The following is a 14,338-nucleotide window of genomic DNA, read 5'->3' as shown; positions in this document are numbered from 1 at the left end:
TCTTGTCACTGTTTGTCTAGTTTCGAAGTTTATTGATTCATATTGGTATTCTTTGGCAATCACTACCATTAGTAAGATGTCCCTCAGGTCGAAGCGGCTCCGCCCTACAGCTTGAGGTTACTCACGGTTGTGGGGTAGGAGTGACGGCATGGTATACTATCACTAGGCATTGCAACATAATTCATGGTTTTTATCTTCTTTGGGGACGTGTGCCTTATGAATTGTGAATTTTACATTTTATTTTATGTATGTAAAATGAAAATTGAAAATGTCAATAAAAATTCAAAGTTTTAAAAAAAAAAAAAATTAAAATCTCTCCATTCTTTGTAGGTGGGAAAACTTATTTTTCCCCACTGTTACATCACATAGCATGGAATCAAACAGTACATACAGCATGCAAAATACAGTAAGTATTGAACACATCCCCGATTTTCAAAGTAAAAATATTTCTGAAGGTGCTATTGATATGAATTTTTCTCCAGATGTCAGTAACAACCCATCCAATCCACACAAGTAAAGAAATCAAATAATGAGAAATGATACATGGAAAAAAATACTGAACATATAAAGAAAGAGAAGTGCAAAAAGCCATGGAAAGTCATGACACCTGCTGAAATCTATCAGTAATTAGATAGCAATCCTGCCACTTAGTGAAAAATATCAGCTGGTTCAACTGATGGCCTATAAAACGTATATCATTACTAAGAAACATCTCATGATGGGTAAAACCAGTGAGCTGTCTCAAAACCTTTACAACCTTATTGCTGCAAAACATATTGATGGCATTGGTTACAGAAAAAATTCTAAGATACTGAAGGTTCCAGGGAGCACTGATGGGGCCATAATCCAGAAGTGGAAAGAACATAATTTCTCCATAAACCAGCTACGACTAGGTGTTCCCCGCAAGATTTTAGACAGAGGAGTGAATAGAATTATCAGAAGAGTTGGCCAAGAGCCAAGAATCATCTGGGAAGAGCTGCAGAAAGACATGGAATCAGTAGGTACAATTGTTTTAAAGAAAACAATGAGTATGCACTTGTCCTCCATAGCCTTTATGCATGATAACCACACAAGACTACATTGCGGAACAAAATCACTTTTAAGTACTTTTAAAGTTTGATCAACAACATTTAGGCATACATGTGAAATACTGGGAGAATATTGTCTACTGAAATGAGACTAAATTTGAACTCTTTGGATGCCATAATACACCATGTTTGAAGGCAAAAAACATTAAGGCACCGCATATCACCTTCAAAACACCATAGCAACAGTTACTTTTTGGAGGTGGGAACATCATGGCGTGTGGGCTGTTTTTCAGCATATGGCACTGGGAAACGTCATATAACTGAAGGAAGGATGAATGGACAAATGTACTGAAATATTCTTGATAAAAATCTGCTGCCATTTACCAGGATGATGAAAATGAAACAAGGGTGGACAATTCAGCAAGACAATGATCTCAAACACACAGCCAATGAAACTCTTAATTGGTGTTAGAGAGAAAATAAAGCTGCTAGAATGGCCAGCCAATCACCTGATCTGAATCCAATAGAAAATGCATGGAAAAAACTGAAGCTCACAGTTCATAGAAGGAGCCCACGGAACCTTCAGGATTTAAAGAGTGTTTGTGTGGGAAAAATGGGCCAAAATCACACCTGAGCAGTGCACACGACTGGTTTCTCCCTACAGGAGGTGTTTTGATGCTGTCACCAACAAGGGCTTTTGTACAAAGTATTATATAAATGGCCATTTTTACCTTGCCTGGTTGATAAAGCTACCCGCGAAAACGTGCGTTCCTTAGGCTTGGTGTGCATCCCCTCCACCTCTGGGTACTGGTATACACATGACTGTTACTTGATTTGTTATATATGTGCTGCTAAAACTCTTGTCTGACCCACTAGGATATGCATAGCACTTTACATGGGACTGTGTGCAATGTTTATGTAATCTCCCTGCTTCTGTGGTAATAGTAATTGTATTGCACATGACACTTTATTCCCTGTATCCTTTGTGGACATGTACTTCCTTGTAGCAATAATGTGATTTAATTAACTATATACTGAATACCTGGATACCCTTTCTGACCCCTGCTCTCCATATGCAAATTATGAGTGTTATAATATGGTATTTGCCAGTTAATAAAATATTTATTGTTATCCCTTAAACCACAATTCTCTGTTTTTTTGCTGAATTATTTCACTCACTGTACATACGGTAGTAAAATTATTATGTTTTTATGTTGATAAAATAACTGAGAAAGAAGCCAGGTGAACACAACAAGCCCTCAAACTTTTAATTCAGGCATCATCCCTCTATCCCTCTTTCCAGTTGAATCATTTCATTCTTGTGTTTTATATAGTATCAATCTGAGATTGTATGTGCCTGTCAGCACTGCGTGGGGATCAAATGGCTTCACCTATTAATTAGAAGGGATTTCACCAGACGTTAGACCATGTAGATAATGTATTTGTTTCCAAACATAAAAAATGACAAAAGTACTTCAGTCGTTGTTTGCAAATATTAGGAAGTATATGTGTGCAGGTATTATGAAATATGTAAATTGTAATTGTAGTAGTCAGTATCCTTTATTGATGGACTGACTAATAAACGACAGGGTTGTCCAACTATAAAATAAACTTATTTTAAATGGAAATATATGTAGAAAGACATGGCCGCTCATCCAAAAATCATACTTTGATCTAGTGCCGCTTGGCAAAAAAGTAGGCAACTGAACATGAATTTCTTGGTTTTAACATTTTGATCACAGTATGAAGCGCACTGCCATGTCACAGCGAACCTCTGAGTGGGTTCCTAACTTGTAGTGACCTAAAAATGCGGCACCGCGTGCCAACCACCGCCGCAGTGTCAATGCACCAGCAGGAGTGTGACCTGGTGGCCCACAACACCCATACAGTAAGACTGAACCCTCAAGACTCCAGGCCTACCTACTTTAATTACCAAAGTTCCACTGTGAAGTTCTGCTGTCAGCACGATTGCTTCCCATAACATCTCTGTGCAATAATTTGAGGGGTTCCTATAGCCCCTCAAAAAAAATCCTAAGAAAAATCCAGTATATTAATTTCCAAGTAAAGGCTGGTATGTTGGTAAAATAGGAGCAGACACTCTTTGTTCGGTACATGTGAAATAAAACCTTGTGCCAACTTCCTTAGTGTGTCATCCCTAGTGACATCATTGGCATCCTCCTTAGCTAGCTCAGAAATCCATAAATTCCACAAGATGTTTGGTGTGTCCCAGCAATCCTCCACAATTAATTCAAGTGGGTAGTAAACAATTCTAAGTCTAATTAGCTCGTTAGCGGTTTTTAGCAGCCGGATTGTAAGCTTCTCAGTGAATATACAGCTGAATCGGCTCAATTATCTTATCTGGGATATAAATAGAGAGGAGAAACACACCATAGTAAATAAACCTGCGGGCTTAGCACTCTCTACTGCGTCCTGAGCTTTCCTGCAGGATGTTCTGTGGCTGGATTCCATTGCCTACTTTGAAATCCAATTATTGGCTCATCCGGGTATCTTACAGTATCTGGCAACATAATTACAAGATTAAATGGCAATAATTAGGAATGCAACCAATGATTAAGCTTTGGGACAATATTGTGGCAGCAGAAAACATCCTCTTTTTGATCCCAGTTAACTGCTGATGTGCCAGGCTAATATAACTATGGTCTATATACAAAATTTGTACAGCATTATTTTATAATGCTTCCATTCAATAGAACTGCATATAGTATAATTGGAGCTGTAGAGAGACAGCAATAGCTTTGTATTTTATACACAGCTTTGTGTGGGAGCAGGCCTTGACAGGCATCAGGCAACTCCTGAAGGAGTTCTGAATTCCATTAGTGCTCAAACCTTCTGGTTGCTAACCAAAGTAACAATGCAAGGAAACTGCAGCATATTCCATGATGAATACGATAGAAATTTTGGTAGATACATATTAGTCAACTAAATATAATATGTTCCCCAATCAGCAACAAATCTGAATTCCAATTCATTCACATCATTATATATTACTATTAAGAACTATGCCCTTTCATATTGCTCTATGGATAGTATTTATTAACACAAGCTGATGTGGTACAAAGTGTCGGTATTGGTAAGTAAATGGAACAGGTATAATAGATGAGAGATTTTCCCCAGAACAGCAACTTTGTGTATTACCAGGGCCAGGCATCGTCGAGTTCCAATTTGAGTATTTTTTTAAGCTATATCCCCTTTAGGTTTACAATTACAGCATTTTCTCTTCATTCATTCTAAATAAGTGCACAGCTGTTGGGTTCAGTTCACATGCCCCCTTCTCTGTCACAGCCTTTCAGTCAAAGTCAGTCTTCTGCATGTCCTTGACACAGCCTCTATCAGGATGAATGTGGCGGTATCAGGAGCAGGAGAGCAGATCATAGCAGATTTAGTAAACGAAATAGATTACACTTTTTACAATTCATAAACGTGTTTTGCCACTATAGAAACCCTGAGGCTATGTGCCCACGCTGCGGAAAATGCGCGGATTGTGCCGCGGATTTCTCGCGGAAAAGCCGCGGATTTTCCAGAAATCTGCAGCACAGCTACTCCCCAGCCATTTCTATGGCATTTGGGAAATGCTGTGCCCATGCTGCGGATTTTTCCGCAGCGGAAATCGTGCGTATTTTCGTGCGGAAAAATCTGCAGCATGTCAATTATTGTTGCGGATTTCTCCGCAGGGTCCCATATAATTACCTGCCTTGACAGAGACCCGAGTCACTTTCTCCGTCCGGTGTAGCGGCAGGAAGGAAGAGGTGGGCGGGGCCTGCACGAGCTCCGATCATGTGACAGCCGGAGCTAGTTCAGGCCCGCCCACCTCCAGCACAGTGAACCAGACGCTGCCTGACAGTGACCCGGCCGCTGGAAAGCGAGGTGCTGCATGACGGAGGTAAGTATGAGCACCCCGATCACTGCAGCACTTGTTCTGCATTGAGGATGCAGTGCCGAAGCCATGGTACTGTATCCTCAATGCAGAATTCCCGCAGCATATCCGCACGACATTCCGCTGTATATCCGCAGCATTGAAACAGAGAAAGTTCTGTTGCGGATTTCTGGGAGCACCTGCGGAATGTCTTGCGGATATATCCGCAGGACAATGTCCCCGTGGGCACATAGCCTTAAATGAGTGGTCCGAGATGAACATTACTTTTAATCCAAAATGTCTATCTATTTAATGTAATAATTTAAAGGGAATCTGTCAGCAGGTGTTTGCTATGTAAGCTGAAGACAGAATGCTGCAAAGGTTGAAACATAGGATACAGTGATGCCTGTCTTGTAACAGTCCGATCTGTTGCTTATTTATGTTTGTTTAGGCATCAGGACTTATCAATTTAAGTGATACATCGTTGGATTTAGAGTCTCTTTGTGTTTTTTATTTTTGAACGTTTTTCTGTGATACACATGTGTTTATAAATAGGAAGCTATGAAGAAAGGAATGTTTTTGGCTTATCTCTCTCATGTTTTTGTATTCCTTTTTTTTTTTTAAATTGTTTCAATAAAAATATAATTTTTTTATATTTCTGGCTATCAACTCTAAATATTTTTGTAGGATTTTTAGAATATAAAAGTAAGTCTTGTTTTTAACTTTTATTGAAAATTCAGTTACCTTTTAATGCTTCAGCAATCCAAGACATGTTGGGCAATTATATGCTTCCAACTTTGTAGGAACAATTTGGGGATGACCCTTTTCTGTTGCAGCATGACTGTGCTCAAGTGCACAAAACAATGTCCATAAGCAGTTGTGTACACCATTGACCTTGCTTTGTGCACATGGCCAGTATGGGCCCGTGAGTCAGGGTGGGCCAGGTGCCAGCATTGCCCTCCCTGCTGCCTGTTATCGCACTGTCATCTGTATTGGCATAGCAGAGAACACTTGCACGGAGATCAATGCAGCAGAGGACCAAGGTGAGTATTTTTGTTTTTTTTAAAATCAGTATAAGGCTATGTGCCCACGTGTATGTGCTCTGCACCGCAGGGTAAACGTCACTGCATGTCCGCTTCAGAGCGCAGCTGAAAATCTCCGTTCTGAAACTTTGGTGACTGCAGAATTGGTGCACTCTGGATGCTGCCTCTCCCTATAGACAGAATGGAGACAGCATGCAGAGCGCACGAAAGAAGTGACATGTTGCTTTTTAGAATGCAGTGATTTGGCAGCATGCAAATCGCTGCGTTCTAAAACGCCAAGTGGGCATGGATTATGCACAGTCTTCATAGATTAGATAATCACATGGGCTCATACATGACAATAAATATTGTAATATTGGAGTTCAAATCTTTTACAAAGGTTATGTTGATAGGTGTGTATATGGGCCTATGTGTATGTGTACTCATATATATGCATATATCATATGTATATATCTTTTACATCTCATATCATTAGATATCGCTTTCTATATGCTCCTTCTAGCTATTGTATTACATCCTGCCATTTTTCTTGTTTATCTTACAGACACGCATTTAATAGCGTCCCGTTTGGAGTTTCAAGACTTCTGAGCGCTTATAATCAAAATATGCTTCTGCGCATGCGCGCACTTCCGGATTCTTCTGCGCACGCGTGGCGTGCGTCTCACCGTGCGTTCCACGATAAAGGAAATGATTACTATGACCCGCCCCCTTTTCACATATAAACCCCGCTCGCGGTTACATGGTTCCACATTCACCGCTGACCACCGGCTGCACAGGTAATGCACTGCGTCTGTCTACACTCTCTTGGTATGTTTCTATGGGACTTTATTCTTGTGATTTTATCCTGTGGTTCTTTTTCCTCACTCTTAGTGAGATGTTCTAACAGCTTTTCTTTCCTTTTCTTTTTCCTATATACAGCGACTTTGTCACTTTATCACTGCCGCACTGGGAGATAGCAGTCATTCCCCTTTTTTCCCTAATTGAGGTAATATATCTATTTATATAATTAATGATTTGTGTATATAGATGTGGCTTTCATTCTGAATCCTTATTGTTTTTGTCCCATAGATATTTCTCTCATTCATATAAAAATTGAATATCTTCATATATGGAGCCATACATTACTGTGAGCTCTTATTAGGTATGTTGTATACTATTTTCACTACTAGATCTTGATCTAGATCAATTTTTGTTTCCTTAATTGTTACATTGGGTTTTTCCCCTTTTTTCTTCACATATACTGTACAAAAGTACGCTTGAGGTTCTTCCTAATATATAGCTTTTTCATCTATTAGGTAAAAAAATTTATTCCCCCCCCCCTTTTTTTTGATATTACATGAGAATTACCGATATGAATATATGTATGAATATATATATCTATGGTACTGATATATGTTTTTTACTTTTATTGAAAATTCCAGTTTATGAAGAAGGCATTAGCCGAAACGTTTATTTAATGGATATGCAATAAAGAACAATCAATTTCTTTCATCATAAATGAGTGCCGGAGTTTTTTGATTATCTATTCATAGTGTTCTCCTGAGCACCGCCTAAACAGTGAGCCAGATCATGACGGTTTTTCATACAGTCTTCATAGATTGTGCTGGGGACGCAGGACGCATGCAGTTACGCTGCGGTGCAATACGCAGCGTAACTGCATGCAAATACGCAACGTGGGCACATAGCCTAACACTGGTATTATTATGTACCAGACTGGCCTGTGGGACCAAGAGCATCTGCTATCTCTGCACTCTCATGGCTACACACCTGGACTCACTCGCACCTATCAAAATAGGACACTCTGTCATGCCATATTGTGTGATACAAATATTTCAAAAGACTGACCTGCACATCCTACAAGTGGGTATAGGTGCCAGCTGAAAAAACCTAGCAAATACAAAATGGATACAGCTGCACACTAAATGCCATCAATATATAAGGGAACTCTGGTACTGCATTACTGCTATATGAAAAAATGAGATTTTTAGTTTATGAATTGGCCAATGCATGTAAGCCCGGAAACCAAACGGCAAGGTAAATCTCAATATTCCGGGTCCCTAACTAAAATGCCACTATCTAGGTTAAAAACATCCACGCCTGGGCAGCCAGACTAAAAATCTAACTTGAAATGCCACTATCTGGACTAACCTCCATGTCTGGGCAGCTAGGACTCCTGGTATAAGGATTGTGAACACAGCCTGGTTTATAGGGCGGAGTGCTCAGTCAGAAAAAAACTCACTGCAAATATTTCAAAAGACTGACCTGCACATCCTACAAGTGTGTATAGGTGCCAGCTGAAAAAACCTAGCAAATACAAAATGGATACAGCCGCACACTAAATGCCATCAATGTATAAGGGAACTCTGGTACTGCATTACTGCTATATGAAAAAATGAGATTTTTAGTTTATGTATTGGCCAATGCATGTAAGCCCGGAAACCAAACGGCAAGGTAAATCTCAATATTCCGGGTCCCTAACTAAAATGCCACTATCTAGGTTAAAATCATCCATGCCTGGGCAGCCAGACTAAAAATCTAACTTGAAATGCCACTATCTGGACTAACCTCCATGTCTGGGCAGCTAGGACTCCTGGTATAAGGATTTTGAACACAGCCTGGTTTATAGGGCGGAGTGGTCAGTCAGAAAAAAACTCACTGCAAATATTTCAAAAGACTGACCTGCACATCCTACAAGTGTGTATAGGTGCCAGCTGAAAAAACCTAGCAAATACAAAATGGATACAGCCGCACACTAAATGCCAGTTAGGGACCCAGAATATTGAGATTTACCTTGCCGTTTGGTTTCCGGGCTTACATGCATTGGCCAATTCATAAACTAAAAATCTCATTTTTTCATATAGCAGTAATGCAGTACCAGAGTTCCCTTATATATTGATGGCATTTAATGTGCGGCTGTATCCATTTTGTATTTGCTAGGTTTTTTCAGCTGGCACCTATACACACTTGTAGGATGTGCAGGTCAGTCTTTTGAAATATTTGCAGTGAGTTTTTTTCTGACTGAGCACTCCGCCCTATAAACCAGGCTGTGTTCAAAATCCTTATACCAGGAGTCCTAGCTGCCCAGACAAGGAGGTTAGTCCAGATAGTGGCATTTCAAGTTGGATTTTTAGTCTAGCTGCCCAGGCGTGGATGTTTTTAACCTAGATAGTGGCATTTTAGTAAGGGACCCGGAATATTGAGATTTACCTTGCCGTTTGGTTTCCGAGCTTACATGCATTGGCCAATTCATAAACTAAAAATCTCATTTTTTCATATAGCAGTTATGCAGTACCAGAGTTCCGTTATATATTGATGGCATTTAGTGTGCGGCTGTATCCATTTTGTATATTGTGTGATACAGTCATATGAAAAAGTTTGGGCACCCCTATTAATGTTAACCTTCTTTCTTTATAAAAATTTGGGTTTTTGCAACAGCTATTTCAGTTTCATATCTAATAACTGATGGACTCAGTAATATTTCTGGATTAAAATGAGGTTTATTGCACTAACAGAAAATGTGCATTCCGCATTTAAACAAAATTTGACCGGTGCAAAAGTATGGGCACCTCAACATAAAAGGGACATTAACCCCTTAACGACCGCGGGCCGTAAAATTACGTCCTAAATGACATAATGTTACTGCCCGCGGTCCTCCGGCGGCAGCATGCCGCGATCGGCACACATCTCAGCTGATTTTCACAGCTGAGATGTGTGCCTGCTAGGCACGAGCAGAATCGTTATCTGCTCGTGCCGATTAACCCCTTATAATGGCGCTGTCAATACATGACAGCGCCATTATAAGCGCAATCGCGGTAAAGTTTTACTTACCGCCGAAACCGGAAGTCACGTGACGCGATCACGTGACTCCCGATAGTTGTCATGGTAGTACAGGGTCATGTGATGACTCCTGTACTACACATGAATTGGTTTCACTTTCGCTGTGCCCGGGGCACAGCAAAAGAGAAAGACAGCGTATCTGCTGTTTACAGCCTTCCAGCTGTGATCAGGAGATACTGCAGAGCGATCGGAATGCTGATCGCAATAGCCCCCTAGGGGGACTAGTAAAATAAAAAAAAAAAGTAAAAAAATAAGTTTTAAAAAATTAAAAAAAAACAAAAAAACCTAAAAGTTCAAATCACCCCCCATTCGCCCCATTGAAAATTAAAGGGTTAAAAAAATAAAAAATATACACACATTTGGTATCGCCGCGTTCAGAAACGCCCGATCTATCAAAATATAAAATCAATTAATCTGATCAGTAAACGGCGTAGCGGCAAAAAAATTCCAAACGCCAAAACGACTTTTTTTGTCGCCACAACTTTTGCGCAAAAAGGCAATAAGAGGCGATCAAAACGTAGCATCTGCGCAAAAATGGTACCGTTAAAAACGTCAGCTCGAGACGCAAAAAATAAGCCGTCATTGAGCCTAAGATCCCGAAAAATGAGAACGCTACGGGTCACGGAATATGGCGTAAAACGTGCGCCACTTTTTTCGGACAAACTTCCGATTTTTTTTTAACCCCTTATATAAAAGTAAACCTATACATGTTTGGTGTCTACGAACTCGCACTGACCTGAGGCATCACACCCACACATCAGTTTTACCATATAGTGAACACAGTGAATAAAATATCTCAAAAACCATAGTGCTATCGCACTTTTTTTGCAATTTTTCAGCATTTGGAATTTTTTTGCCATTTTCTAGTACACAATATGGTAAAACTGATGGTTTCATTTAAAAGTACAGCTCGTTCCGCAAAAAATGAGCCCTCACATGACCATATTGACTGAAAAATAAAAAAGTTACGTCTCTCAGAAAAAGAATGGCGAAAAAAAAAAACGGAAAGCGAAAAATCGGCCGGTCGTGAAAGGGTTAATATGCTGTAGATCCTCCTTTTGCAAAAATAACAGCCTCTAGTCGCTTCTAGTAGCTTTTAATGAGTTCCTGGATGAAGGTATATTTGACTATTCCTGTTTACAAAACAATTCCAGTTCAGTTAAGTTTGATGGTCGCCGAGCATGGACAGCACGCTTCAAATCATCCCACAGATTTCAAATGATATTCAGGTCTGGGGACTGGGATGGCCATTCCAGAACATTGTAATTGTTCCTCTGAAAAAGGTTAACATTAATAGGGGTGCCCAAACTTTTTCATATGACTGTATATTATGTGTTTTCTTCATTGAGTTTTGGAGGGAATGGAGTTTTGTGTAGGTGGTTTTAAGGATCTAGGGTACAGTGGGCTTTTTCATCAAGTTATATAGTCCAATATAGAATACTAGATACAGTTTTTGTGTTTGCAATTCACGTCGATACATTCGCTAAATAAAGACTTAATAAGAAGTGGACCCAGAGCAAGCACAGAAATTGAGGATGAACAATGCATGGGTAAACAACATGCTGTTGACATCTGCACTTGATCGACAATGTGTACTGCCGGTTAGTCTTTCCACAGGATATGTATGAGTCACTGTTCCCACTTCTGGGATCTCTTATCTGTCACAGGTTTCTTGCTTATGGACCCCTAATATTTATACTCTTAGTAGAATTTTAAGAGAAAGTAATTAAAAACTGCAAGAATATTATATGGGGGGCTGCTGAAAAGTCTTTGGCTTTACCCAGAAAAAAACAAGATAGGATGATGAAACTTTACATTTATTCCACATACTCTCCACTGATGACAACATATTTCTTACATCGGTATTCCAAGTTCTGTAAGCCTAGCAAAAAGAAGGATTTCAGTTGAGCCTCAAACCAGGTATCCAAATTTGGTAGCCTTGAGGTGTTTCTTCAGGTTTGGAAACAGATGATAGTCGGATGGAGCTAGATCTGGTGAAAAAGGTGGGTGGTTAACCAGATGGAAGCCCAGCTCTGCCAGTTTTGCCATGGTCGCTTGTGTAATGTGAGTGGAGGCTTTGTCTTCCAGACACAAGATTCCTTTGCCGCACCTTTTTGCCTTCAGAGCTGCCTTCAATTGGTCCAAAAGTGCAATGTAATACCTTGCATTGATGGTGAAAACCTTTTAAAGGTAGTCCACTAGCAGCAAACTCTCCTTATCCCAGAACACAGACGCCATCACCTTAGTGGCTGATTTTGCACTCTTATCTTCTTTGGATGAGGAGAACCTCTGTGCCTCCACTCGTTTGACTGCTCCTTGTTTTCAGGGTCATACAAATAAATCCAGGTATCATGCATAGTGACCAGTCGATCCATAAAATTCTTATCAGTCCGGAAACGCTGACAAATGGCCCGGGAAGTTTTCACTCACATGCTTCTCTGATCGGTTGTCAAACATTTGAAGACCCACTTTACAGATCGCTTCCTCATGTCCATATGTTCATGGATAATGATACAAACACATTCACAGGAAATCCCCATGATGTCTGCCATTGCTTTAGCTGAAATTCGTTGATTCTCCAGTATGAGGTTGTGCACAGCATTGACAATCTCCGGAACAACAACCACTCTCGGTCGTCCAGGACGTTCCTCTTCATTGGTGCTGAAGTGGCTTGTTTTAAATTTGGCAACCCAGTTCTTAACTGTGGAATATGAAGGGCATTGATCCCCCAATGTCTGCAACATATCACCATGAATATACTTAGCAGACTTTCCTTGCAGAAACAAGAATTTTATCACTCCTCAGCTCTCAGTTGCTGTGAATATCGCATTAGACTCCGACATTTTGTTTTCCCGCATGCATAGAACACTGTTTCCATGAGCAACAAACACAAAATTTTGAAAAGATATATTAGACACATAAGGCTTTCATGTGATGTAACATTCATTACCATAGAAACAAAGATCACAAAGTCTTATCAGCAGCCCCTCGTATATATTTTAATTTAAAAAGAGGAATTAGTCTAAGCCCATGTGCACATGTTGAGTATTTGCAGCAGATATTTTTTTTCATCCAGTTCTTTGATGAGCTGGATATAAGGATATTGTAATAGTTACACGTTTAAAATACCAGTTTCCATTAGCCCGACCAAATTCTTTGCCTGTCTCTGGTACTGGTAGTAGTGACATCACACCAATTGACACATCATATTCTATGGCCACAGCAGCCAAACATGGCACATCATTGTGACGTGACTATAAGTGGCTGCTATAGTTACAAGATGATTACGTGACATAATAATATATACAGTTAAGCTGGTGTCACACTAAACGACAGCGACAACGACGTCGCTGTTACGTCACCATTTTCGGTGACGTAACAGCGACCTTGTAAGTCGCTGTTATGATCGCTGCTTAGCTGTCAAACACAGCAGAAGCAGCGATCATAAGGTCGCTGTGCTACATGTTCAGAGAGCAGGGAGCCGCGCTTAGCGCTGGCTCCTTGCTCTCCTGCAGCACACATCGGGTTAATTAACCCGATGTGTGCTGCAGCTACATGTCACAGTGCAGAGAGCAGGGAGCCGCGCTTAGCGCTGGCTCCTTGCTCTCCTGCAGCACACATCGGGTTAATTAACCCGATGTGTGCTGCAGCTACATGTCACAGTTCAGAGAGCAGGGAGCCGCGCGCACTGCTTAGCGCTGGCTCCTTGCTCTCCTTGCTACAGTATACATCGGGTTAATTACCCGATGCATACTGCAGCCACATGTCACAGTGCAGGAGCCGGCGCTGGCAGCAAGAGCGGAGGCTGGTAACCAGCGTAAACATCGGGTAACCAGGGAAAGGTCTTCCCTTGGTTACCCGATGTTTACGCTGGTTACAGCTTACCGCAGCTGCCAGTGCCGGCTCCTGATCGCTTCATTTCGTCGCTCTCTCGCTGTCACACACAGCGATGTGTGTGTCACAGCGGGAGAGTGACGACCAAAAAATGAAGCTGGACATTCAGCAACGACCGGCGACCTCACAGCAGGGGCCAGGTCGTTGCTGGATGTCACACACAGCGACAGCGACGGGACGTCGCTGCAACGTCACAGAAAATGGTGACGTAGCAGCGACGTCGTTGTCGTCGTCGTTATGTGTGACACCAGCTTTAGACAAAGGGTTGACAAGTGAAAACAAGCTAAGTTGCTGAACACTGCTGGGACCCACGCTGATTGGGAGATAAGGGAATTTAAGAACAACAAGAAACAAGAAACTTTTATACCCATTACAAAATGGAATGGCAAGTCAGATGCCTGATTGTTGCTCCATTCAGGCATTCTTTTTAGGAGTGTCGGTAAAAGTCAAGTGCAGCACTTGACAACCCCATAGGAAATTAATGGAGCAGCAGTCAAGAAGGCGCACTGCTACTCCATTCTAGTAAGGTTAAAAGCTCCAAAGGCCAGACCCCAGTGATCAATAAGTTATCACCTGGATTGCTCTTGAAAACACCATTACTGATTCGAGCAGCGGAACCAAGGGCAGCATGGAAGAGATTGCATCCATCATGTATGCTTTAC

Source organism: Anomaloglossus baeobatrachus, chromosome 1, assembly GCF_048569485.1.
Source record: "Anomaloglossus baeobatrachus isolate aAnoBae1 chromosome 1, aAnoBae1.hap1, whole genome shotgun sequence".
Lineage (NCBI taxonomy): Eukaryota > Metazoa > Chordata > Amphibia > Anura > Aromobatidae > Anomaloglossus > Anomaloglossus baeobatrachus.
Note: the sequence above shows the minus strand (reverse complement) of the source record.